Genomic DNA, 25,179 nt, shown 5'->3' with positions numbered 1-25,179 from the left:
AGACAAACCAGAGAGCCCAGGAAACAGGGAGAGAGAGGGCCGCTCAATGCTCTAATAGGGAGGAGGTGGGGGCTGCAAAGAGTTGGATATGACTTAGTGACTAAACAACAGCAACAAAAAAAGATGGGGGCGGGGTGCTGATTATCAGGGACTTTGTCCCCTGAGGTTTTTCTATAAATCACACCTCTGACTCCCAGGACCCCAGAACCTCCTGGAAGGAAAGGGAAACACCACTTGTCAGCACCACCTTGTGCCCAGAGCTTTGCCTATTGTTATTTCACCGAACCATCATCATTGTTATTATTATAAGTCCGTTTTGCACAGGATGAAGCTGAGACTCCGCAAGGCAATGCTGTTGCTTAAGATCCCCTGGCTCGTGGGAGCAGGGGAGGCAGATGGAGCAGCGGGGCGTGGCAGAAAGCAGGACCATGTTACCCATTTCACAGGCCCTGAGAACTTTGGCCTTGCTCCCCGAAAACTACTAAACGTTACAGTTGATGGCTGCATTGATACAAAGGTGAACAGAGTAAGATTACATATGAAAACACCTTCTGCAGTCTAAAAGCCCGTCGTCTTTCGGGGATTTCCCTGGTGGTTCGGCAGTTAGGACTCCTTGCTTTTCACTGCCAAGGGCCCAGGTCTGATCCCTGGTCGGTGACCTAAGATCCCTCAAGCCATGCGGCACAACCAAAAAAATTAAAAATTCATGGTCTTCCTTCTAGTTATAACGTAGTGAGAACACTGGGGAGAGGTCCCTAGAATCCACGTGAGCCCCACGCTCTGCCCCTCTGGCGTTTCATAGAGAAGTTGGCGCTGGCAGGTGTAAAGACAGAGAAAAAAGAGAAGAGAGGAGCAGGGAGAAGGCAGAGGAAGAAGAAACACCGCGACTGCAACGAAACAGGACTGGCGGCAGCCAGAATCTCTGCTCTCTGCCGGAGCATTTGCACCCTGGGACTCACCTCCCCTGATACTCCCCCTCTCCCTGACCACGTGGACTCACCTCCCCTGGAAGCTCTCTTTTTTTTTCTTTAATTTATTTATTTATATTATCACACTGCATTAGATGTGGGATCTTCATTCCCAGACTGGGGATCAAGCCCACGTTCCCTGCAGTGGAAGGGCAGGGTCTTAACCACTAGACCACCAGGGAAGTCCCATCTCTGGAAGCATTATCTTCCCAGCCTGCACCTGTTGAAGCTACATCTAGATCAGCCCTGTCCCAGGACCCCCAGCCCACCTGTTCTAGAAGCCACTACCCCGCTTCCCAGACTGGACCTGGGTCTTCTGATTTATGTCATCACCTTGGCGGGCCAACCAGTCACACAGCCAACAGCACTGTCACCTTTTGCTGCCATCAACACGGCTCTTTACTCTCGGGAAAATTTATCAGGCATTATGACTAATACCAGATGGTTACGGCCATTAATATGTATGGTTTTCAGTCCCAGGAGGGGACTTGGGCGCTAACTGGCACTCTTCCCTTTCCTTTTTTTCTCAATGCGGCTGCCGATTTCCAATGTTCTGGGTTTCAGCTTCTTCGTTTCAAAGGGAAATATCGCGTGAGGCATTTTCTTATTTCTGGATGGTTCTCTCATTCCATTCCCTCATTTCCTTCTGATCCTGTAAGCAGTCTAGAAACACGCCGGATGCACTGGGGGCTCCGGGATACTGCCGAAGGGCTGAGGTCGCGGCTGAGCGGAAGATGGCTGCGCTGAGCTGCCAGGAGAGGCAGTGCTTCTGCCCGGAGGAAGGGGAGAGGGAGGGAGACAGTAGGGAACGTGTACATTTGCCCAGAAACAGAGCCCCGTCTCAGACACCCACGCCTTCCTCTATCTCTAATCAAACACTTTCTGGTCTTTTTATATAAGGTGGAATCTAATCAACCCCTCCCAACACCCCATCTCTGGGTTGGTTGGACAAATGGGGGTGTTTGGGGGCTCAGATTGGAGAGGACAGATCACACTCCTCCTCTGGCTCTCAGATTTGGGGGGTACTGGGAGCTGATGTTGCCGGCGCTAAGAGGGGGGTCCTTTCATTTCTCGGTTGCGAATGGAAGATACGTTGCAACTGGCAGCCTGTTGCCATGGTGACTAAGGCGCTTCCTTCTGAGGGAGGGTGGGGAGTGGCCTGCCGGGGGGTCCCCGGACGGCCTCGCCCTCTCCCGTATGGGTTCCCTCTGCTGGGGCTGGACTCATCTCAGAACGCCTTTCTGGAGCTGCAGGCGAGTGAGGTGCCCCTGAGCTGGGATGGAGCGCTGGTATCCCGACTGAGGCCACAGTCGAGCTCCGGAAAATGGCAACCGTGCCAGAAAATGGGCACAAAGTACTGCCAAACCTCCCGATTATCTAAATGAGAAGCTTGGTTTATAGGCTCACTCTCCCAATTACTTTTATTGTTGGCAAAGATGGCACATCGTAAAAATTTTAAGAACAGCGTGGGCCAAACAAAACACGTGCGTGGGCCAGCCATTTTGTCTGGCCAGTTCCGCGACCAGAGCGGAGCAGCGTCATCCGCGCTTTTGGGGTCGCGAGGTCAGTGAATCCAGGATAACCGCTTTGTGAGGAGACACTGGCAGGCAGATTCTTGGCCACTGCTCTACCGGGCGAGTCCCTGTTGGTGTTGATCCTGGGCTCACAGAGGGGCGCGTGGCCTGCGTCTGCCCCCAGCTTGCCGAGTGCATTTGAACGCTCCGCCCTGCCAGGGTCTCCCCATCCATCTGTACCACGATGGGGCTGGATCATTTCGGAGGGTCTGGCTACTGCTCACGGACTGCCCCTGCTATGCTCATGTACTCTGTGTGACATGATGTCCACTCTGTGTGATGCCCAGAAATTTCCAGAGATTCCACAGTCAAAAGACTGTTGCCTCCGTCCATTCACATCCTCATTACCAGTGACCTGTCGAACAGCCTCTGTGACCGTGGCTTTACTGGGAATGGGGATGGAGCCCTGAGGAGGATAGGCAAGATCCCTGCCCACATGAGCTCAGCTCCTGCTGGTAGAGGCAGGGAAAATGGAAGGGTCATCTGCATTTCTGCTCAGACACTGGTGAGATGCTAGCCTCGACTCATTACCTGGATTGGTTTGGACAATGTCCTGTCTTTTCAGACTCAGCTGAGCTCTTACAGCCTCCAGGAAACCTTCCCTCACCAATTTCCCCACTCCTCTTCCACCTGCCACCCCATGAGTCCCCAGGATTTGCCTCTGATTTTTCAACTTCTGCACTGTTGACATCTGGATAATTCTGTAGTGGGGACTGTCCTGTACACTATCGTATGTTTAATAGTATCACATACCTCTACCTACTAGATGCCAGTAGCATCCCGGATATGCCCTCACACACACACACACACACACACACACACACACACACACACACACACACACACACAATTATTGCACCAAAAATGTCCTGTGGAGGGGGAAAAAATCACCTTGGGTAAAAACTGCTGGTTTGAGACCATTACAGTGGCCCCATTCCTTTTGCCAGTGATGGCTTAGATGTGGATATGTGATGCCACCCATCGGATCTGCTGGGACATTTCTGGAAGGGTTGTCATCTATTTCAGAAAATGATAGGAGGATGAGAAGGACTTTTTTCCTGTTCTTGGTAGTGGTCATGTCTTCACATGATGGTCAAATGATGGCAGCCACTTTGGGTCCATGAGGTGAGTGAGCCTGGGAAAAGAGCCAATCCTCTGAGGCTGGTAGAGCAGATGGTAGAGAACTTGGATCTCTGATAATATTGTTGTGAACCTCAGTGATGGGGTAAGTCTGTCTCGGGACATTTTGTTATGTGAAGCTATAAATCTCCTGCTTGTTTGACCCTTTCTTAGTCAGAATTTTCTATTTCATGAACCAAGAGCATTTCTCACTGATAAATCATGCTTTAGACCTTATCTCACATGTCAACTTCCTCACAGAGATCTCCTTTGCTCCCTGGTAGAAATTAGGTTGCCCTTATTATTCTGAACTTTCCTCTGGTGGCTTTCATCCAGCTTGTGTTAATATTTCGTGCATCTGTTAAGACTTATCTTCCTCTACTAGTCTGTGAGCTCCATGAGGACAAAGAACCTGTTTTGTCTTTTCTTTCCACCATACCCAGTGACTAACACAGTGCCTGACACGTAGGAGACCCTCGATATATTTTTGTTGAAATAATGAATGGGGAAATGGATGGGCATATGGATAGAGATATGAAAAGGTGTGTGTTTGAAGCTGTGCCTGTACACTTTGGTGGGGAAGTCTTCTGAGGTCTGCAAACCCCACAGCTGAACCTAGAACTTCAAAAGTAAAGGGAGGGCCCCTGAAAAGCATCTCATTCAGCTCCGAAGAAAGCACGCCTGTGAAATCACATTATGCAAATGCTTCACAAGACAACAACCTTGTCTTCCTTGAACCTAGACATCAGGGTTATTTGAGAAGTGGCTACAGAGGCCGCCACAGTGCAGAGCAGCCTGCCAGGCAGTGGAAGGACAGAGTCGAGAAAAACAGCACAGATTTAGCCTAAAATCCCTGGGTGGGTGGAGGTCTGAGGAAAGCTGGCTTTGTTCAAGTGAAATCTGATGAAATGTGGAGAATCATTCTATCAGAGGTAGTGAGGAGTGTTCTAGCTGAATCACCCACCTGGACAGTGAAGGGGGCAGTGAGCTGGGATTTTGTGGTTCAGATGGGGAAACTAAGGCCCACAGAGAGCGAGGAACTTGACTGGCATTCCCCAGCAAGTGGCCCCAAGTCACCTGGCTAGTTGCTTGTATTGTGCTATAGCTGAAAGCATCACACCCTGTGTGACCTTGGGTAAGTCACTCCCTTTCTCTGAGCTTCCATCTCTTTGCCGGGATAATCGGGGTGGCGAGGTTCTCTCAAACTAAGCAAGGTGGGTGGCTTCAGCAAGGCATCAAGAAACAAGCCCACAGGTGAAACGTTGGGGCTTGGGATTGGAATTCTGTCTTGAAAGCCTTCTTGAGACATCCAGAAAGACAGCATAGGGCTGCCTGAACTGGGGATATTTTCTTATTTGTGTGTTTCCCTTTCTAACTAAAACTCTGTTGTCATGGAAATGCTTCTCTTGGTAATTTTTTTTTAACGGTTTGGTTGGGATGTAATTCACGGCATAAAATTTACCCATTTAAAAAGTATAGCTCAGGGGTTTCCCTGGCAGTCCAGTGGTTAAGATGTGAGCTGCCACTGCAAGGGGCATTGGTTTAATCCTTGGTCAGGGAACTAAGATCCCACATGCCTCAAAGTGCGGCCAAAAAATACATAAATAAAATAAAACCCTGTGAACCTATATATTTTTTAAAAGGTATGACTCAGTAGTTTTTAGTGTATTTGCAGAGTTTGCGCAGCCATCACCTCAGTCTAATTCTAGAACATTTACATCATCCCCCAAAGAAACCCCATTCCCATGAGCAGTCACGCTCCGTTCATGGGTTCCCCCTGCCCCTGGCAACCAGTAACCTGCTCTCTGTCCATCTAGAATTGCCTCTTCTGGACACTCCCTATAAATGGGTCCTACACCGGTGGCCTTTTGCGTCTGGCTCCTTTCACTTAGCATCGTGTGTTCAAGGCTCATCCCTGTTGTAGCAGGTATCAGCGCTCCATTCCTTTTTATGGATGAATAATATCCCATCGTACGGATATGCCACATTTGGCGCATCCTTCGTCAGTTTAGGCATTTGGGTTTTTTCTGCCTCCTGGCTTTTATGACTAAGGCTGCTATGAACATTCGTGTACATGCTTTCGTGTGGAAAGAGGTTTTCGGTTCTCTTGGATCTATACCCAGGAGTGGAACTGCTGGCCCGTAGAGCACCTCCGTTTAACAGCTTGAGGAACTGCTCTCTGGGTCTCTCTCCCCGCAGACTGTGGAGCAGAATTCAGGTCAGAGCTGCTCTTGTGGGCCAAGGCTTTCACCTCGTAGTTGGATGTTACCAAGCTTTCTTCCTCTACTTGAACATTCTAAAGGGATCCCACAGTAAGACATTTGGGATTCAGGTCTGCTTCTTCAAGGTTGTGCGATCTCGGGTAGGTGACTAAATCTCTCTAACCTCCATTTCCTTCCCTGCAAAATAAGGAAAGATGCCATTCCTAGCTTGAAAGATAATTATGACAGTCAAAATGAGGACACATGTGAAAGAAGTATTTGTAAAAGCTAAAGACAGCTGTGTGTTACTGTGCAGCTGCTATGCCGTGTCCAACTCTTTGCGACCACATGGACTACAGCACACCAGCAGAGATGTTATTTATTCATTCAACAGATATTTATCAAGAGCCTATTATTTGCCAGATACTATGTTATGTGATGGATATGGACCTGTGACCAAGGCAAATAAAATGCACGCCTTCTGAGATTTTACATTCTGGTCTTGTGGCCAGCCATTCTATAATCTTGAGCAAACCATGCTTCCTTTTCAGGCCTCAGTTTTACCACCTATTAAAGGGGTGTGCTGGATACATCCAGGTGCAGTCCATCAGTAAATGAACCATACTGGGCACAAATGAACCATACTGCACGGACACAAACTCCCAAACTGCAGGGATCATCTTTAGGAAAAAGGAGAGTGGGCTCTTCCTAGACATTCAGAATAGTTTAAGATGGTCCATCCAGGAAAGGTGTGTGGACTAGAACAAGCTTCCTTCCCCCTCTCTTCCGCATCTCTGGGACTTGGTGACACCACTATCCCCAGGCAGCTCCCAGCCTAACAGGCATGATTCTGCTACATCTGCTGGCTCTTTCCTGTAGTGGAACCCAGCCTGGTGGTCCAGACCTGCTTGCTGGCCACAACTGAGAAAGGGGCCCCTCTGGGAGTGTGTGTTCCTCACGAAGAACAGAGATGTAGGCAGCAGTCTAAAATAGATGCGGAAAAACACTGCTTTTTGTTTTCTCTCTGGAAGGGTGGCTGAGCGAGCCACGGCAGGGAACCCAGAACGTCTGTACTGAAAACACTGTTATTATAAGACAGGGAGAGAAAGCAGCCAGGAGGGGCTGTTGGAAGACACCCCCCTAATCACCCCTGTATGCTCTCCAGACTGGAGTTTGGCCCCAAGAGAACGCTGAGCCAGACTTGATACCAAGGGTGATTCTCACTCCTGCTTCCCCACACCCCCGCTGGCCCTGACCGCGTCCCTTGCCTTGCTCCACAATCTTCTGTGGCTCCCCACTACCCTCAGGAGAAGCTGCAGGGCTTAGCAAGGCATTCAGGGCCCTCCAGGTTCTTGTCCCACGTGACTCTGCTGGCCTCTTCCCACTCCAGGCCACTTCTTGGCAGTCCTAGAACTTGCCCTACACTTTCATGCCTTTGCTTACCCACCTGGAACCCCTAGATTAGTCCATCAACTCAATTCTATGTAATAAAAGCAAAAAAAAAGTCTATGTTCCACTCCCTCCCTCCCAAACCAAGCTTAGTGACCTCAGCCTAGAGACCTGGCTTGAGAGTATAAAATTCCCCAGAGACAGCATGTGGTCAGGTAAATGAATGAAGGTGACCAAGTGGGGTGCCCAGCAGACAGAAATTCTCAAGCTCAGTGTAACGGAGTGGATGCTTCTCAGCCCTCCCCAGTTGCTGAGATGCAGGAACATGTAGCTTGATCCTCCAGTTTTGCAAGAGAAGGTGAAAATTGGGGTTATAAAATGAAATCTCCTCAATTTTATGAATGTTAGCAACTAATTCAATGTTTTGGAAACACTGTTTAGACCAAACAAAATGTATCTGTGGGCCAGATCCAATTTACAGGCCACCAATTGTCAATTTCCCTTTCCTTGTTACAAACAGAAGAAGCTAAGTCACAGTGTGTTATATGTCAACAGTCTCCAACCTTTTAGGCACCAGGGGCTGGTTTTGTGAAAGACAATTTTTCCACGGACGAGGGGAATGGGGAGATGGTTTGGGGATGATTCAAGTGCATTACGTTTATTATGCACTTTATTTCTGTTATTATTACGTAAGCTCCACCTCAGATCATCAGGCATTCAATTCCAGAGGTTGGGGACCCCTGTTATAAGTGATACAGACATATTTGGCCTTATCCTTGAGGCTGGGTTGGGTGCTCTCTCCTAGGGTGGTCTTGACAGTATCTCTCTGAGGAGATGAGATTTGTGCAAAGACCTAAAGGGAGTGAGGGAGTCAGGTTGTGGCTAATCTGGAGGAAGAACTTTCCAGGAAGTCAGAACTGCAAACGCAGAGGCCCTGAGACAGGAAAGAGCCTGGTGTGTCTGAGGCATAGCAGCAAGACTGTAGGCTGGGGCAGAGTAGAACAGGAGGCGAGGGGAAGGGGATGAGGAGTAATAACCAGGTCCACATCTATACAGGGCCCGTGGGAGCCTGAATTTAATTCAGAATGAACAGTGAAGACAACGAATGGATGAGTGGATGAATGAATGGGTTCCAAACTGCTCACCGGAATATCCATATTTGCTGTGGGAGTGTGGGTGTGGCTGCTTTGTCTTAGGGTCTGAAGTCTTCAGAATTATGCTGGAAGACGTTGGTCTGTGGTTAACATCGCCAGGTTGCCATCAGTCTGGAGGTGTTTTAATGGTGCTTGATTAGAAGCCTCAGATGGAGAGGGGTCTTCATGAGGGTGGGTATGTATGAGAAAGACAGACAAATGGAGAGGAACCAGGCAGAAAGAGATGGGGCTCACCAGAGTGCCCGTCTAACACCCTCATCCCAGCAGGCCAGGGACACCCGGCCTCCACTGGGGGACTCTGAGCTCCCCAGCGTGCCCATGAGACTTCTGATCACCAAGTCCTCAGGACTCATGCAGCCACCCCTGGTTAACCCACTGGTGATAGCATGTGGCAGACCAGCTCCTGTCCTTGGCCGCACTCGGCCTATGAGACTATTTTCTGCCTTGACTCAGGCACTGGCGTCCCAGCTGCTGGCAAGCGAGTCTGGTGGGGTTGCCATGGCGACCCTCGGGCATGGATTCCCAGAGATGCTCCCTGCATCCTCCCGGAGCCTGCCACTGCTGATTGCTGGGGGAGAGCGTGACTCACCGTTAAATATATCGAGGCCATCCCAAATTGGCAGCTCAGCCCTGGCAGCCGGATGTGGGGACAGGCAGCATCTGGGGGCGTGTAGGGTTGGGAGGCTGAGAGGCACGACCTCCTGAGCGTCTTCAGAGACTTCGGCTCCTGTCTCTCCTGGGCGGTACCTTTACCAATCCCCTGCCCAGATCTCCTGCCTTTCCCAGTCTGTCTGGGTTTCAGTCCCAACTCCGTTCACTTGCTAGCCGGGTGACCTTGGACAAGCTTTCCTTCTCTGGGTCTCAAAGTCCTTATCTGTAAAATGGGGGTGATGTGAACACCGATGGTCAAGAACTGTGGAGGGTCTGAGCTTTCACTTGGCTTGCAAGCTAACAAGTGAGCCTGCGACAGTTGAGTGGATACTGGCAGGAGACATCAGCTGGCTGTGTCAGAGACAAAGGACTATTACAGCCCAGCAGGCAGCATGAACTTCATGTTCCCATCAGCCCTCTTTGCCCCCAGGTTCCGTGGGAGCCCTGCAAGGTGTCCCACATGGCTGCTGCACCACCTGGACTTGTCACAGCTGAGGATCCCTGGGCTTAGGAAACCCCCAATTTTATAAGAAAGCTGCTGGCAAAGCAGCTCAGCCTTTGCCCTGGTAGGAGACCTCATCTTTATTATACTGATGGGGAAACAACTCTCATTGTACTATTTCTATCTTCCAAGGCTGCTGGCTAGACATCCTTGAGAAGAGAGTCCAGAACAAGGCTCTCATTGTCTCTTGCTCAGAAGACAGGCAGACATGGAGTGACCCATGGAGAATCGTCTCCTGCATCAGTCTGTAGGGCTGTTGGGAGAGCTAAAGAGTTCGTACATGTAAACTGCTTCACTCGACCACCTGGCAAAGAATAAGCACTTAATAATGTCAGCAGTTATCATATGACTCTCAGCTTTTGCTGTTGTATAGTCACTAGGTCGTGTCTGACTCTTTTGTGACCCCATGGACTGTAGCCCAGCAGGTTCCTCTGTCCATGAGATTTTCCAGGCAAGAACGCTTGCCTGGACTGCAAGGAGTTGCCATTTCCTTCTCCAGCGGATCTTCCTGACCCAGGGATCAAATCCACATCTCCTAAATTGGCAGACGGATTCTCTACCCCTCAACCACCAGGGAACTCCCTTCATAATATAATCTCTCTTTAGTAGGAAGTCAGAGGCCTTCTGCTCTGTGGTTTCCCAGTTAGGTGACTAAGAAAATCCCAGCTTCTATCCTTTCTCACTAGGACATACCCACCTATCTCCTGGGCTCCTCAAAGCTTTAACAGCCCCTAGTCCACACCCCGGCTCCTCCCTCTGACTTCTCTGGGTTCTTTGTTTTTAATGGCTTTCTTGGAGAAATAATGTATATACCATAACATTCCTTCATTCTAAAGAGTACAATGCAATAGTTTTTAGTAAATGTACAGAGCTGTGCTATGACCCGATTTCAGAACATTTCCCCAAGAAAAAACTTCCCTCCTACTTGCATTCACTCCCCATTCCCACCCACAGGCCCAGGAAACCACACATCTGCTTTCTGTCTCTCTGGATCTGCCCCTTTTGGACATTTCATAGAAACAGACTCACACAATACGTGGCCTTTTGCGTCTGGCTTCTTCTGTTGAACATAGTGTTTTAGAGGTTTGTCTGCAGCGTCACATGCATCAGCACTTCATTCCTTTTTCATAGCTGAGTAGTGTTACATTCTTTGTCCAGTCCACACTTTGTATCCAATAACCTTCCCTAGGTTCCTGATGAGAGCTTTTGGGATGCTGCCATTTCCAGCAGAGGCACTGACTGTCCCAGCTGGGATCCTGCCGTTGGCACTCCTTAGGCCTTATCCTGTCATCTCGGCCCTTTGGGGAGTCCTGGCGAGCTGAAAATAAGAGAGGAGCAGTTTGGCAGATGGAGTTTTAGAGACTTTTAAAACCACATGGCACATCTACTTCCATGAAAAGCAAGCAAACCCACTTCCATGGAGCCAGTCCAAGCCCTGGAGAAAGAGGCATTCATGAAGATTTTACAGGCCAAATTCCCCTACCTCTTCCCAGCTCCATCTCCACAGCAGTCCCACACGATCATCCAAAGGGAAGAGCAGGAGAGGTTTCTGGTGCTTTCCTATCCAATGGCCTTATCTCCTTAGACATTCCAAATAGGACAAGAACTCCCAGATAATTTCATGTTCCTTGAAAAATATGTGCAATGCGGAATTAAAGGAAAACATCTGTTCTCCACCTCTGCCACCTTCACCCCTGACTATGGAGGCTCTGGGGGTGTGTTTGGTTAATAAAGGATTCTGTCTCAAAAAAGGAAGAGTCCACGACTATTCTTAGCTATTCTGGTTGATGAGCTGGAGAGAGACGGGGGAAAAGTCAGCAGGTGAAGTTTTCTGGCCTGATTTATTGACCTTCCTTCAAATAACCAGGAATCAGGATTCCCTGATGGCTCAGACAGTAAAGAGTCTGCCTGCAATGTGGGAGACTTGGGGTCGATCCCTGGGGTCGGGAAGATCCCCCGGAGGGGGAAGTGGCAATGCACTCCAGTACGCTTGTCTGGAGAATCCCATGGATGGAGGAGCCTGGCAGGCTACAGTCCACGGGGTCTCGAAGAGTCAGACACGACTGAGCGACTTCACTTCCTCCTTTCCTCAAATAGCCAGGCTTCTCCATTGTTATTCGCATCCTACATCTGGATTTAGGGTTCCTGCAAGATGTAGGAAATGCCTTCCAAGTTGGGGAGTGTGTTGGGGAGGTGTTCTGGTTACCTATTGCTGTGTAACAAGCCACCCCCAAGACTTAGTGGCTTGAAACAAAATCATTGACTTGTTCATGAATCTGCAATGGGTACAGGGATGGGTGGGGCCAGTTCATTTCTACGGGGCACGCGATGCCCACTGTGACACCTCAGCTGGGGCTCCCTCACACAGCCCAGCCTAGGAGTCCTTCCTCTGCATGGAGCATCTCCTCACAGCACGTTACTGGGCTCCAAGCGTGATCACACCAAGAAACTGGAAGTGATAGGTGGCCGTTTCTCATGGCTCGGGTCCTGAAACTGCCAGCACATCATTTCGACCACACTCTATTGAACAAGCGATTGCAGAGCCCAAATTCAGGAGGAAGGAACATCAGCCGCCCCTCGTGACAAATGAGAGGCAAAGATCGTGATGGCAGTGTTTTGTTTTGGCCGTGCTGTGCAGCGTGTGGGATCTTAGTTTCCAGATCAGGAATTAAACCCGCGCCCCCTGCCACTGGATCACCAGGGAAGGCCCTGAACGTGAAGTTTTAAGACTCACGTGGCTAGCAAGTTCATGGCACGTCAGTAGGTCAGGAGGTTTTGGAGGAAGTTGTGATGGGACAATCAAACCTAGAACAAGACCCCCCGACTGCCTGTGTTGGCCAACATGGCATACCTGCTCGGTCACTCGGTCGTGTCTGGCTCTTTTTGACCCCTTGGAATGTAACCCCCCAGGCTCTGCTGTCCATGGGATTTTCCAGGCAAGAGTACTAGAGTGGGTTGCCATTTCCTTCTCCAGGGGATCTTCCCAACTCAAAGATCAAACCTGCGTCTCTGCATTAGCAGGTAAATTATTTACCACTGAGCCACCTGGAAAGCCCCTGGCCAAAGTTGGTTTCAGCCAAATTTCATTTTGTCCCATGGGCCAAACGTAAAGCAGGACCCCACCCGGCCAGTGTCTTGCCTTTGGAAATCCAGGCCTTCTTGCTCAGTCTTGGCCCACAACATCCTCTCACAAGTAGGGAAACCCAGGGAATTTCCTGGCAGTCCAGTGGTTAAGCCTTCCAATGCAGAGCATGTGGGTCCCATCTCTGGTCAGGGAACTAAAATCCCACATGCTTCCTGGCCAAAAAACAGAAATGATGTTGTAACAACTTCAATAAAGACTTTAAAAATGGTCCATAGCAAAAAAAAAAAAAAAAAATCTTTAAAAAGAAAAAAAAAAAAAGAATGGGGAGACCCACTAGTGAGTTGGTCTGGCAACACACAGGTGCCTGCGCCAGGTCCCTAAGCCCCTGCTTTAATGGAATCCAGAAAAACCTCTCCAGACACACCTTTCATCAGAGCTTTTAGGGAAAATAGCTAGAGCTCTCCAGCTTCTTCCAGGAACACGTCAGCAGTGAAGCGTAACCCCCCTGAACTCAGGGTACCACATGATTAGACACCCTTGTCATCTGGATTTTCTAGAATCCCTTTTCTTCAGACCCTGGGCAGCAGGCCTGTGCTTACCTGCATGGCTGTCTGAGCAGCAAACTGCTAACACCAGTGTGCTTAGAGGATCTCTTCTTGGATAGGAGGGGACAAGACCAGGTTTAGGATGCTGTCTTCCACTGTTAGTGGCTGTGGGTCATCAGGCAAGTGACTTCACTTCTCTGAGTCTCCGTTTCCTTTTCTGGTAGGCAGAAATACCATTCCCAGATAGTGTGAGAATGAAGTAGACAGTGTACCTATTATACTCCATACAGTGCTTTGCCCCATAATAGCTGCTCAGTTAATCGTAACTATCGTTATGATGAATGATCATTTTCTGCCTAATAATGGTCTTTTGGAAAGGGGAGCCAATTCCAAGAAAAGCCAGTTTTGCGTAAGATCTCATTTGCTGGGACTTCCCTGGGGGTCTAGTGGTTAAGACTCTACTTTCCAAAGCAGGGGGCCCCAGGTTCAATCCCTGGTTGGGGAACTAGAGTCCACATGCCACAATGAAGATCAAAGATCCCGAGTATCACAGCTAAGACCCAGTACAGCCAACTAAAGAAATAAATAATATTTTATTTAAAAAAGATTTCATTTGTTGTTTACAAAGGAACATTTCCTAGTTCCTTAGTAACCATGCATTTGGAGCAGTATGTTACTATACAAATATTACCTTGAGCCCAAAACAGTTCTCATTGTGTTTCTTGACTAGCTTGCTTTGCCTCCAATCAAACACACAAAACAGGTATTGTTACTGCAGTGATGTGGGCAGGTGGCCAGCAGAAAAACTGGCAACCCCAATGGGAACTCAGATCTGCATTTCTTGGAAGGAAAAATCCACAGGGCATTTCAGAGCTCCTTCGTCCAGTTGGAGTACTAAGAAGTCTGGATTCCCTTGTTTGTTCTCCAACAAATCTCTCTGTAGTGTCTACTGTACACCAGCCTCTTGCTAGGCTCCGAGCCTGCAGTGATGAAGGAAAAGAGCCAAGGCCCCAGAGCTCATGAAGCTTACAGTCTAGAAGGGAGAGAGGAACAAAAAACAGGACACCATGGAATATATAATATCTGTCCACAGATGCACTTCCCTGGAGGCTCAGTGGTAAAGAACCCACCTGCCAATGCAGGAGACACAGGTTTGATCTCTGGGTCAGGAAGATTCTCTGGAGGAGGAAATGGCAACCCACTCCAGTGTTCCGGCCTGGAAAATCCCATGGGCAGAGGAACCCAGTGGGCTATAGTCCATAGGGTCACAAAAGAGTTGGCCATGACTTAGCAACTAAACAACAATAAATCCACAGATGTAATAAGGAAGCACACAGATTTTGAGGGAAAGTTGGTGGCATTTGAAGGAGGTCAGGGTAAGCCGTTCTGGGGATGTGACATTTAAGCAGAGATGCGAAATAAGTGAAGAAGAGACGAGTGTTATGGGGGGGGGGGGGGGGGCGAGGGGTGGAGTGTTGTAGGCAGAGGGAGTGGCTAGTGCAAAGGCCCTGAGGCTGGAAGTGCCTGGTGTGCTCCAGGAGCAGCAAGAAGGCCAGTGTGGCGGAGCAGAGTGAGCAAGGGGAGGAGCGGAGAGAGGCAGGCCAGAGAGGGAAGAAGGGCCCACCACGCAGGGCCTTGCAGGCCTCGTAAGGACGTCAGCCTTTGTTCTGAGTGCACTGGGAGACAGTAGGGTTTTGAGCCAAGAAGAGAGAAATGAGCCAGCTTAGGTTCTGGGACCCCTCAAATGAATGTGGAAAATTTTAGGCACAAGGACAGAAGCAGAAAGATAGTGAGGAGGCACCTGCCACAGACCAAGCAGAAGAGGATAGTGGCCTGGCCCAGGGCATCAGTGAGGGCAGGGGGAGGCGGGTACATTCAGGATACCTCTTTTTATTTTTTGGTCCACACTGTGAGACATGGGATCTTTGTTCCCTGACCAGGGATTGAACCCACGCCCCCTTCTGTGGAAGCCCAGAATCTTAACCACTAGACCGCCAGGGAAATTCCCCCCAAACCCCTTGAAAGTAGATGTGACAGGTCTTGCTGATGCATTAGCTCTTCTGAGATTCCCTGTCACTGGTGCCTCCACCTGCTCCCCCATCAGCAGACTCAGCAGCACAACCCAGACCGGCTCAGCTGGGCTCTGCCCACCTGGGGAGACAGCAGCCTTGTCCACCCATGCCCTGGGGACCCAGGCACTGGGCAAGGGCCTCCCTGGCTTCTCCCAGGTGGTGTCTCAGAAAGAGTTCTGGACTGAAGAGCCTTACCTTACCATGGGTGACACCCCACCACTGCGTGACCTTAGACAAGTCCCCTTCCCCATGCTGAACCTCAGCTTGCCTATCTGTGAAGTGGGAATTTTGAAACCAACCCTACTTCCTCCTGGGGTGGCCGTGCGAAGTCAGATGCAGGCTGGGCATGAGTTCCGAGGACAATAAAGGGCCACGTTCACAAAGGGGTTAAACTCAACCACGTTATCAGTAGTGATGTTTGGTCATTTCTGCTGTCCTGCGGGCTGCTGGGGAACTTTGACCTTGGTTCAGGTCAGGCCACAGCTATGCTAAATGAACACATCTCACTTTTTTATTGAAGTATAGTTTATTTGCAATATTAGTCTCAGGTGTACAACCTAGTGGTTCTATATTCTCACAGATGACACTCCATTTAAAGTTATCAGAAAAGACTGTCTATATTCCCTGTAGCGTTGGTGTGTGTGTTAGTCGCTCAGTCGTGTCCGTCTCTTTGCGACCCCATGAACTGTAGCCCGCCAGGCTCCTCTATCCATGGGATTCTCCAGGCAAGAATACTGGAGTGGATTGCCATCACCTTCTCCAGAGGATCTTTCTGACCCAGGGATCGAACCAAGGTCTCCTGCATAGCAGGCAGATTCCTTACCATCTGAGCTACCCTGTGCTGCATATTAAATCTTTGTATCTTATTTATTTTATACCTAGTAATTTATCTCTCTTAATCTGCTACTCGATCTTGCCTCTCTCCCCACTGCTAGCCGTGAGTCCATTCTCTGTATCTGTGAGTCTGTTTCTATTTTATTATATTGATTCATTTATTTCATTTTCTTAGATTTATAAGTGAAAATAAATACATCTTTTACTTCAATGTTGTGGCTAAACAGCCTGGGCTGCATGTGGGGTCGGACAGAACTGGGTGGAGCTTCTAACTCAGTTTCTGGAAAGTCAGCTAAAAAAACCCCAACGATCCCCTCAGTTCACAGGCAGACCAGCCTTCCAGCCTGGTATTCCCTCATGCCCTCTCTCACTCAAGGTTCCCAGAGGGGAGCCAGGCCCCGCGGCTGCATCCTGGTGAATTTGTCACTGTCCCCTGGGAGTGGCTAAATGTGGATCGTGGGCTTACTGTTCCTCTTCTCTAAGCTTCCCTGGTCTCTCCCTTAGAACTGGGTCCTTCGGGCCAAGAGAAACCTCAATCCAGTTCAGTCGCTCAGTTGTGTCTGACTCTTTGCAACCCCATGGACTGCAGCACGCCAGGCTTCCCTGTCCATTACCAACTCCCAGAGCTTACTCAAACTCATGTCCATCGACTCAGTGATGCCATCCAACCATCTCATCTTCTGTCATCCCCTTCTCCTCCTGCCTTCAATCTTTCCTAGCATCAGGATCTTTTCCAATGAGTTAGCTCTTCGCACCAGGTAGCCAAAGTATCGAAGACTTTAAGACTTCTATTTTTTGAGATTCCTGGAATATGAATTTATTTTCTTAAACCCCCCAAATGAAGACCTCCCAAAATTTGCATAACATTTAAAATATTAAATTGAACAAATTCCTGCTTTTGACCTACCTGCACAAAATTACAACACAGTGTATGTGTGAGGTTCACAAGAAAACCACAGGATTTGTTTTATATTTATATTTTAAATTCATACTGTTCTCGTACCCTGAGCCAGCAATGGGATGCAAGAGTGGTGAGGTCTGGCGAAAGAAGTCTTTTCTCATCATCATCACTTGTGTCCCTGTTTGGGTATGTTACCCATTTAGAGTTAAGGTCAAAATTCTAAAAATATTGGGACGTCAGTATTTTAAATAGGTGATATATTTTCTTGATGTGAAAGTTAGTGTTAAAAAAAGGCACACAGTGAAAAGTCCTTCTCCCACCCCTGTCCCCAGCCCTCCTCCCCAGAGGCAGCCACAATTACTAATTTCTTCTGATTCCTTCCAAAAACAATTTAACCATATACAAGCTCATCCTAATTCACGTGTGCACAGATCCTTTTTCTTTGCTTTATTGAAATGGGGCTGGCTACACACATTGTTCTCATCTTGCTCTGTCTGCTAACATTATTCCTCAGGGATTATTCTCTGCACATATTGAGCCATCCTGCCCCTTCTTTACAGCTGCATAGTATTCCATTGCATGGCTGACTCATTGTTGATTTAACTTGCATTGTTGATGGACACTGAGGTTGTTTCAGAACTTTCTAAACTAATAAACAACAATGCAGTGAGTAACTTTATGCTTACATCATGAAAACTTGTTGAAGACCCTTAGGGATTATGAGGTCTGGGAGGAATGGCTCCTTTTTTACATACCTTCAACCCCTTCCTGGAAGCTGAAGCTTGATTAAGGACAGCATCACAAAATGGACGGAGAACATTTCAGGCAGAGGGGACTGCAATCCAAAGGCCCTTGTGCAGAAATGAGCTCAATTTATTCGGAAATGGCAAACAGGCCATTGTGGGTGGGGTGGAACCTGTGAGGGGGAGAGGTTAGAGAGGACTTCAGCGGGTAATTGAGCCATGGTGAGGTGAGGCAGGAGGGAGCTGATGAATGAATGAAGCCATTCACTGACATTCATTCAGTGACAACTGAAGACATCACATTCCAAGAGACAGGCATGGCCCTCCCCTGACCTCTGGGAAGATTGGTGGCCGCCCGCCTTGGGTCCGCTAGAGCTTTCCCCAAGGTCACCCACAGAGAGGAAGGAGCCCAGTGACCCGCCACGGGGCTGGAACCCGCTAGGTCTTCAGTCAGCTGGGTTCTGGCCTCTCTCAGTGCCAAACTGGCATGGGGCAAGCACTTTTGTTCATTATTTTTATTGTTATTTTATTTATTTTTTGGCTGTGTTGCGTGGCATGGGGCAAGCACTTCTGTTCATTATTTTTATTGTTATTTTATTTATTTTTTGGCTGTGTTGCGTGGCATGTGGGATCTTGGTTCTGCACCAGGAATCAAACCCATGCCCCTGGCATTGGAAGCACAGAGTCTTAACCACCAAAACCAGGGAAGTTAACCACCAGGGAAATCTCACAGGTTTTTTAAATGATGGGAACTCATGGGTGCTAAAGTGGGCAGAGCCCAGAATATCCCACTGCTTCGGCCCCCCTAAAACACTCTCATCCATCTTTGCATGGCCAGCCCATCTCTCTCTGAGCAGCTCACCTTCTTAGGCCACAAATGATCCATTACCTCCCTCCCCTGGTCCCCACCCACCTGCCCAGCTTGCTCCCATCTCCTCACCGGTTTGGAGCCACGGGGAAGCCTGGTGGTTTCACAGCCCCACTCTCCCCAGACAAGCTGTGAGCAGCCTGGTTTCACTGCTCATAGGGTTGAAGGCAGTACTGGCCCCCACCTTTCAGGGCTGGAGCGAGATGCTACAAATGCCCATAAAGTATTCTGAGCAGGGTCTGGCACAGAGAGTGCTCAGAAGGTCAGGCATTGCTTTTCCACCCAGGGCCTTAAATCTCATCTCCTTTCATTCATTGAATGTGTGTCATCGGGCTCCTGTTCTGAACCGTGAGCTCAGGAAGGGTTCAGCCCTTGAACCCAGGTGGTATTTAAAGAGACCTTGGAGGAGAAGTCTAGAGTTATCTGGGGCAGGAGGGGTGGGGGGAGAGCAGAGCCCGTGTGTGGACCCTGGAGGCAGCCCAGTGGGGAAAGGGGAGGGGGGCCATGGGCTGTGGGGCAGTGAGGAGAGACATGCTGACCAGAGGGGGAGGGGGGCAGGAGCCAGACCCTGCAGGGCCTTGAGAGCCACAGCTCTGGGGTCTGAGTTCATTCCCGAGGTACCGGGGAGCCATAGGAAGTTCCAAAGCAGAGGGGTGAGGGTTCAGATCCCGCAGACAAGTCTGATCTTGGGGTTCTCCGGGAGGAGGGGTTAGAGGAGGCAAGAGAGTGGGCAGCGCCGACTCAAACCATGACTGCCTTCTCGGGTGTGTCTGTCCGTCTGTCCCGCTCCTCTGTCCCCCTTCCCCCTCTTTTTATTCTCTGTCTCTCCCACTCCTCCCTTCCCTGTTTCCTCCTTGTCTCTTCTCTCCTACCATCGTGTCTCTCTCGTACTCACTCACCTTCCCCTCTCCCGCCGGCTCCATCCCTCCCTCCCTCCCGCGGCTTCCCTGAACAGAACTCTAATTCATCTTCCCCACGCTGGCTGGCCCTGGCGCCCTTCCTTTGGCAGAGCTCATTATTTTAATTAAACTCTGGGATCTGTTTTACTAGCCTGACATCTTGCTTAGGGAAACCAAAAGAGGATCTGCCCGGGGCCGGGACTGGGAAGCCGCCGGGCATTGTGGGAAGGTTTCCAACGCCCGGTCCGGGAAGGGGCCCGGCTCTTAAAGGGGCAGCTGGGCGTGGCGGCTAGGGATTGAGGTCTGGCTTGGCCTCAAAGCCCCATCACTTCCTCGGGCAAGCTCCCTCCTGGGCTATAAAATGAGGTATTAATAATTCTTCTTTCATAGGGTTTTGAAAGGTTTAATTGAGTTAACACAGTACTTTTCAACCTGAGGGTCATAAAATCAATTTAGTGGGTCACAACCACCACTGAAAACCCAAGAACATCAACAGCAAACAAACAAAAATGCCAGAATATGTCATCACTAAGAATCCATGTTGTGTGAGGAGCCTTTATTTCAGAGCAGGAATGCTCTCTGGTTTGTTTTGAAAATGCCTCTCTTCCTCAGGCGGCCCTTCTAGAAGGCTTGAAAGTACAATTAAAATACTCAGCAAAGTTCATACAGTAGACACTCAAACTGTGGTGGCTGATGTTTTCTTGTGGGTAGCAAGAAAAGACTTCCTGTTTTCTTCTCTACAGTAGCAGTAGTTTCACCCCACCTTACACACAGGAAAACTGAGTCTCAGAGAAAGAAGAGGCTGTCTCATGGCAGCGGACCAAGCAGAGCTGCAAACCCTGGCCTGACCAGGCCTGAGTACTGCCTACCCTCCCCCATCTAGGTCTGCAGGCACGCATGCATGCTAAGTCATTTCAGTCATGTCCGACTCTTTGTGACCCCATGGACTGTAGCCTACCGGGCTCCTATGTCCGTATGATTCTCCAGGCAAGAGTATTGGAGTGGATTGCCATACCCTCCTCCAGGGATCAAATCTGTATCTCTAAAGTCTCCTGCATTGGCAGGTGGGTACTTTACCACCAGCTCCACCTGGGAAGCCCCAGATCTGCAGGAGGTGGAGGGGTAATCCTCTGACTGCTAATGAGAACTCCGGCCTGGCAGGACTCGGTCTGTCTGGGCAGGGGCTTCTGGGGCTGGGGCTACCCTTGGCTGTGACCCCAGAGGCAGCACAAACCCCAATCCAGTTATCTTGCCTCTCTAGTACCCCACCCCCATGTCAGAGGGGAGAAGGCTGTCGTTTTTCTGCTTCTTTCTGGACTTTCCAAAAGCCAGCAAGTCTAGGGGAAATTCCCAAGGGGAGCAAAGGAAGACGCAGTGGCTTGTGCAGGGCTGTGAGGAGGGGCAGCCAGTCTGGCAGGGTCTGCAGGCTGTGGAAATGCAGGGGTGGGGGGTGGGAGGGGAGGGGAGAGGAGGGGAGAGAAGGGAGGAGGGGAGGGGTCCACTATGAGGTCACAACAGAAAGCAGGCCCTCAGCTGAGAGGTGGGAAACCTGGGTCCCAGGTGTAATTCTTCCCCAGCAGGGTTGTGCGCCTGAGGGCCAGTTCCTTCCCCTCTCTGGGCCTCAGATTCCACACTTGTACAATGGGCATGTTGGCTCGCAGGCCCTTTAGGAAACTCACCACTCAGATGTCTCAAAAACCCTCCCATGAGCCTGCAATTCTGATTCTGAGAAATCTCCTCAACTTCCCCAGTGGGGAAGGCCTCGTGTAGTTATTCATCCAACAAACATTTGCTGAACACCTCCTGTGTACAGGGAGCTGGGGACACATGGGGGATCAAGGCAGAACCAGTCCCTGCCCCTCATTCTAGTGCATGAGACAACAAGCCAGGAAAGAAATGACCGAGTGCTTTCAAATCCCTGGAAGAGGGTCTTGGGATAACAAGTGAGGGTCAGGTCAGGCTGCTTTACCAAGATGGTCAGGAAGCTTCTCTGCGGAGGTAACATCTGAGCTGAAACCTGAAGGGGGAGGAGGAAAGAGACCTAGGGAGACCTCAGGATAGTGGACCGCAAGTGCCAAGGCCCTGAGGCTGAAGGGCTAAAAGGCCAGGGTGAGGAAGAGGTGGGTGAGATGGGAGAGGCAGCCAAAGCCAGATCAGGCAGGGCCTTGAGGCCTTTGATCAGCTTTTGTTCCCAGTGCACCGGGCAGTCACAGAATCATCGTGTTTTTAAAAGATGCTTCTGAGTGGAGAATGGGTTGCAGGGGTGAGGGGGGACACCAATAAGGGGACCACTAACGTTGTCCTTGCAGGACTCAGGAACGTGGAGCAGGGTGGTGGTGGGGGATGCGGGGACAAGCGGTCAGACTCTGGGTCCATTTTGAAGGTGGAGAGAGCAGTCAGGGAGGGCTCCCAGGTTGGTGGCCTGAGGCTCTGGGAAGACGGGAATGCCCTCTGCCACAACAGGGGAGAGCCAGTACAGAGCAAGTAGGGGCTTGGCTTGGCTTCATGAAGTTGGAGACACCAGTGGGACATCTAAGTGTCAAAGCCAACCTCCTGCCACCCAGCCCGGCCCTGCCTGCCCAGATGGCATGTGGAGGGGAGCCCGCCTTGCGGCAGAGATTAATTCCCATGACCCAGTTCTGTCTGCCGGTGGCTATGTGGGTCACCTGGACTGCAGGGCCTTGCCCGCAGAGCTTGTCCCACACCTACCCTCCCCTCTCTGGCGTTCTCAGTTCTCTGGACCCTGCAGCCCCAGGATCACTGATGGAGGGAACCCAGAGCTTTGCGGTTCCCCTGGCCCGTCTGTGAGACCTGGATCCCCCTGTCTCTGCTCTTGTTGTACCCTCTGCCTAAAATCTCCTTTCCCCTCCTTTTCTTCTTCTTCTTCTTCTTCTTTTTTTTTTTTTTTTTTAAATTTTTGGCCACACCCCACAGCATGTGGGACCTTGGTTCCCCAGCCAGGGATGGAACCGGTGCCCGCTGCACTGGAAGGTGGAGTCTTAACTCCTGGGCCTCCGGGGAAGTCCCTCCACCCTACTTCCCCTCTCAGCTCTCACATATTCTCTCCATCCCTTTATGTCAAGCCCAGAAGCCGCCAAGAAACCTTCCTGGCTTTCCACTTAGAATAATAGGTACCATATTTTAAATGCCTATTAAGTGCCAGGCTCTGTAAAAAGTAATTTATCTTGCTGGTCTCATCTAATCTTTGGAGATAGAGATGACTGCTTCTGTTTTACTGATGAGCAGGTTAGGGCTGAAGGAGGTGAAGTCACGATCTTGAGGTCATGTGAGGAAAGCGGCAGGGGTGGCAGAAATTCAAACTACACTGTCATGTTTTCCAGAGCAGCTTAGGTACTTCTGTGCCTAAGGGACTCTGGGCTCCTCAAGGGCATAGATTGAGTTTATTTAGTTTTTGCATCCCCAGAACCTGGCACAAGCCCTCCATACATGCTGGCTGGCTGGCTGGCTGGATAGATAGATGGATACGTAGGAAGATAGATGGATGGATACCTAGTAGATGGGTGGGTGGATTTGTGGATGGGTGGGTAGATGAATTATAGATGGACAAGTGGCTAAATGATGGATGGATGGTGGATAAGTACATAGATGGGTAGATGGAAGGAAGGAAGGACGGATGAGGTGGATGGTGTAGAAAAAGACAAGAAAGGTGTGAGAGAGAGACAATTTCCACATGAGAAAGCTGTTCTTACACATTAAGTCATTGGTGATGCTCCCTTCTGACCTCAAGGATCAAGCAGTTCAGAGGCCAACTCTTTTCAAAGAAGATAGGAAACAGATCCACCATGTATTCAGCACCCATTATGGATCAGGCACCATCCTAAGAATCTTATGTGCATTAATCAATCCTCACAAAAGCCCTATGAAGAGAGTACTATTCTTATTTCTCAGATGAGAAATCAAACCACTTATCACAGGAGAGAGACCCCTATGGATGATCATAGCACTGTCTGCTGGTGGGATGTGAATCGGAAGCTACAGTAATTCCAAGGTGGCACAGAGGTAAAGAATCTGCCTGCCAATGCTGGGGACATGGGTTCGATATCTGGGTTGGAAAGATCCCCTGGAGTAGGAAATGGCAACCCACTCCAGAATTCTTGCCTGGAAAATCCCACAGACAGAGGAGCCTGGCGGGCTACAGTCCATGGGGTGGCAGAGTCAAACAGAACTGAGCATGCAAGCATCATCTCAGCTCTGAAAGGTTTTCTGACCCCAGGGCCTTTGTACTTACTGCTCTCTGCCTGGGGCCATCTGCCCCAGGCTCCTTCTCACAGTCAGATCTTAGCTCAAACATTTCCTCTTAGAAAGGCCGTTATCAACCACCTTGCTCAGCAGCCCCCCAACTATTCTAAGAATTACTTTGGGACAATACAGATTTGGCTGCTGTGGTAGAGACCCAAGTAGACGTGACTTATGCAATATCAAATATGTTTCTTCTCTTTCTCAGTAAGGAGAGGTCACTGGTTCTTGAAATGCAGTATATACATCTGAGGTGTGTGAGGCCCCCACAAAGCGGGCAGGTGCAGTGGTTGAGAGAGGGCTCTGAACCCAGCTCTGCCTGAATCCAAATCTCACCACCACCTCTCACGACTGAGGTCAGGTGGACCTGGCACAAGGATCTTAGCCTCTCTGAGCTTGCATTTCCCATCTGAAAATTCAGTTGTTAATAACATCCTATTTCATAACGATCCCAGGAATGGATACACACAAAATGTCCAGAGCAGGGGTCAGCAAGCCAAGGCCTACTGGCCAAGTCTAGCCCACCACCTGTTTTTGTATGGCCTGCAAACTACAAGTGGTTCTTACATGTTTCACTCACTGAAAAATATCAAAGAAGAAATCTCAATTCAGAGAATATGAAAATTATATGAAATTCAAACTGTACTGTCCCATAAAGTTTTATTGGAACACAGCTCATTTGTTTCTGGCTGCCCTCATGCAAAAGACGCTGCTTCCCTGGGGGCTCAGATGGTAAAGAATCTGCCTGCAATTCAGGAGACCTACCTGGGTTTGGTCCCTGGGTTGGAAGGATCCCCTGGAGAAGGAAATGGCAACCCACTCCAGTGTTCTTGCCTGGGAAATCCCATGGATGGAGGAGCCTGGGGGGGCTACAGTCCACGGGGTCGCAAAGAGTCAGACACGACGAGCGATTAACACTTTCACTTGTGCCAAGTGCAGAGTGCAGTGATTGTGACAGATTGTGTGACCCACAATGTCTGGCCCTTTACAGAGAAAGTCTGCCGAAGGCTCGTCTAGAGAGCGTTGCCTGGTACACAACAAACCTCAGATGGTGTTACTCACTGAGGCCCTTGGGAAGCTGCTATGGTGCAGGGGCCAGATTGGGTTTTAATTGTGGGCTGCGCCCTGGGCTAGAAACATTATGTGGACAAATCTCATCTCAGCACTTGGAGTTAGGTGTGACTATGTCCATTTTATAGATGAAGAAACTGAGGCTCAAAGAGGTGTTGGCGCTTGCCTGAGATCACCCAGCTGGGTGAGTAGCAGAGCTGAGATTTAAACACAGTGTCTTCCGGTTCCACTGACTGCCCCCTTCCCTTCCCCTCCATGTACACACCCACCACCCACCCCACTGCCTGAGATGGCTCTGCAAAAATGCCAGCCACTGTGTCTCCAAGGCCTGGCAATGGAATCATCT

The 25,179-nt window shown here is 49.8% G+C and overlaps 1 protein-coding gene and 1 long non-coding RNA gene across 7 annotated transcripts in view; one reads left to right on the top strand and one right to left on the bottom strand.

Annotated features, from left to right (window-relative positions):
• Positions 1-25,179, top strand: part of KCNB1 (potassium voltage-gated channel subfamily B member 1) — a 116,821-nt gene that overhangs the window by 47,182 nt on the left and 44,460 nt on the right. The gene's annotated exons all lie outside the window — the stretch shown is intronic.
• On the bottom strand, positions 8,301-19,687 carry LOC105609542 (uncharacterized). 6 transcript variants are annotated; one of them, XR_009596135.1, is made up of 7 exons: positions 18,679-19,687; positions 17,751-17,911; positions 13,243-16,898; positions 11,042-12,855; positions 10,588-10,876; positions 8,995-9,811; positions 8,301-8,516 (listed from the first exon to the last, which is right to left on the bottom strand). It is a non-coding gene; the product is annotated as an uncharacterized LOC105609542 (long non-coding RNA). The 6 variants fall into 6 exon arrangements; XR_009596136.1 differs by having other exon boundaries at positions 8,301-9,811; positions 11,042-11,185; positions 13,243-13,405; positions 13,880-16,898; XR_009596137.1 differs by having other exon boundaries at positions 8,301-9,811; positions 13,243-13,405; positions 16,726-16,898.

Source organism: Ovis aries, chromosome 13 (genome assembly GCF_016772045.2).
Source record: "Ovis aries strain OAR_USU_Benz2616 breed Rambouillet chromosome 13, ARS-UI_Ramb_v3.0, whole genome shotgun sequence".
NCBI classification, from domain to species: domain Eukaryota; kingdom Metazoa; phylum Chordata; class Mammalia; order Artiodactyla; family Bovidae; genus Ovis; species Ovis aries.
The sequence above is the reverse complement of the archived record's forward strand: the minus strand, read 5'-3'. Positions and strand labels throughout refer to the sequence as shown.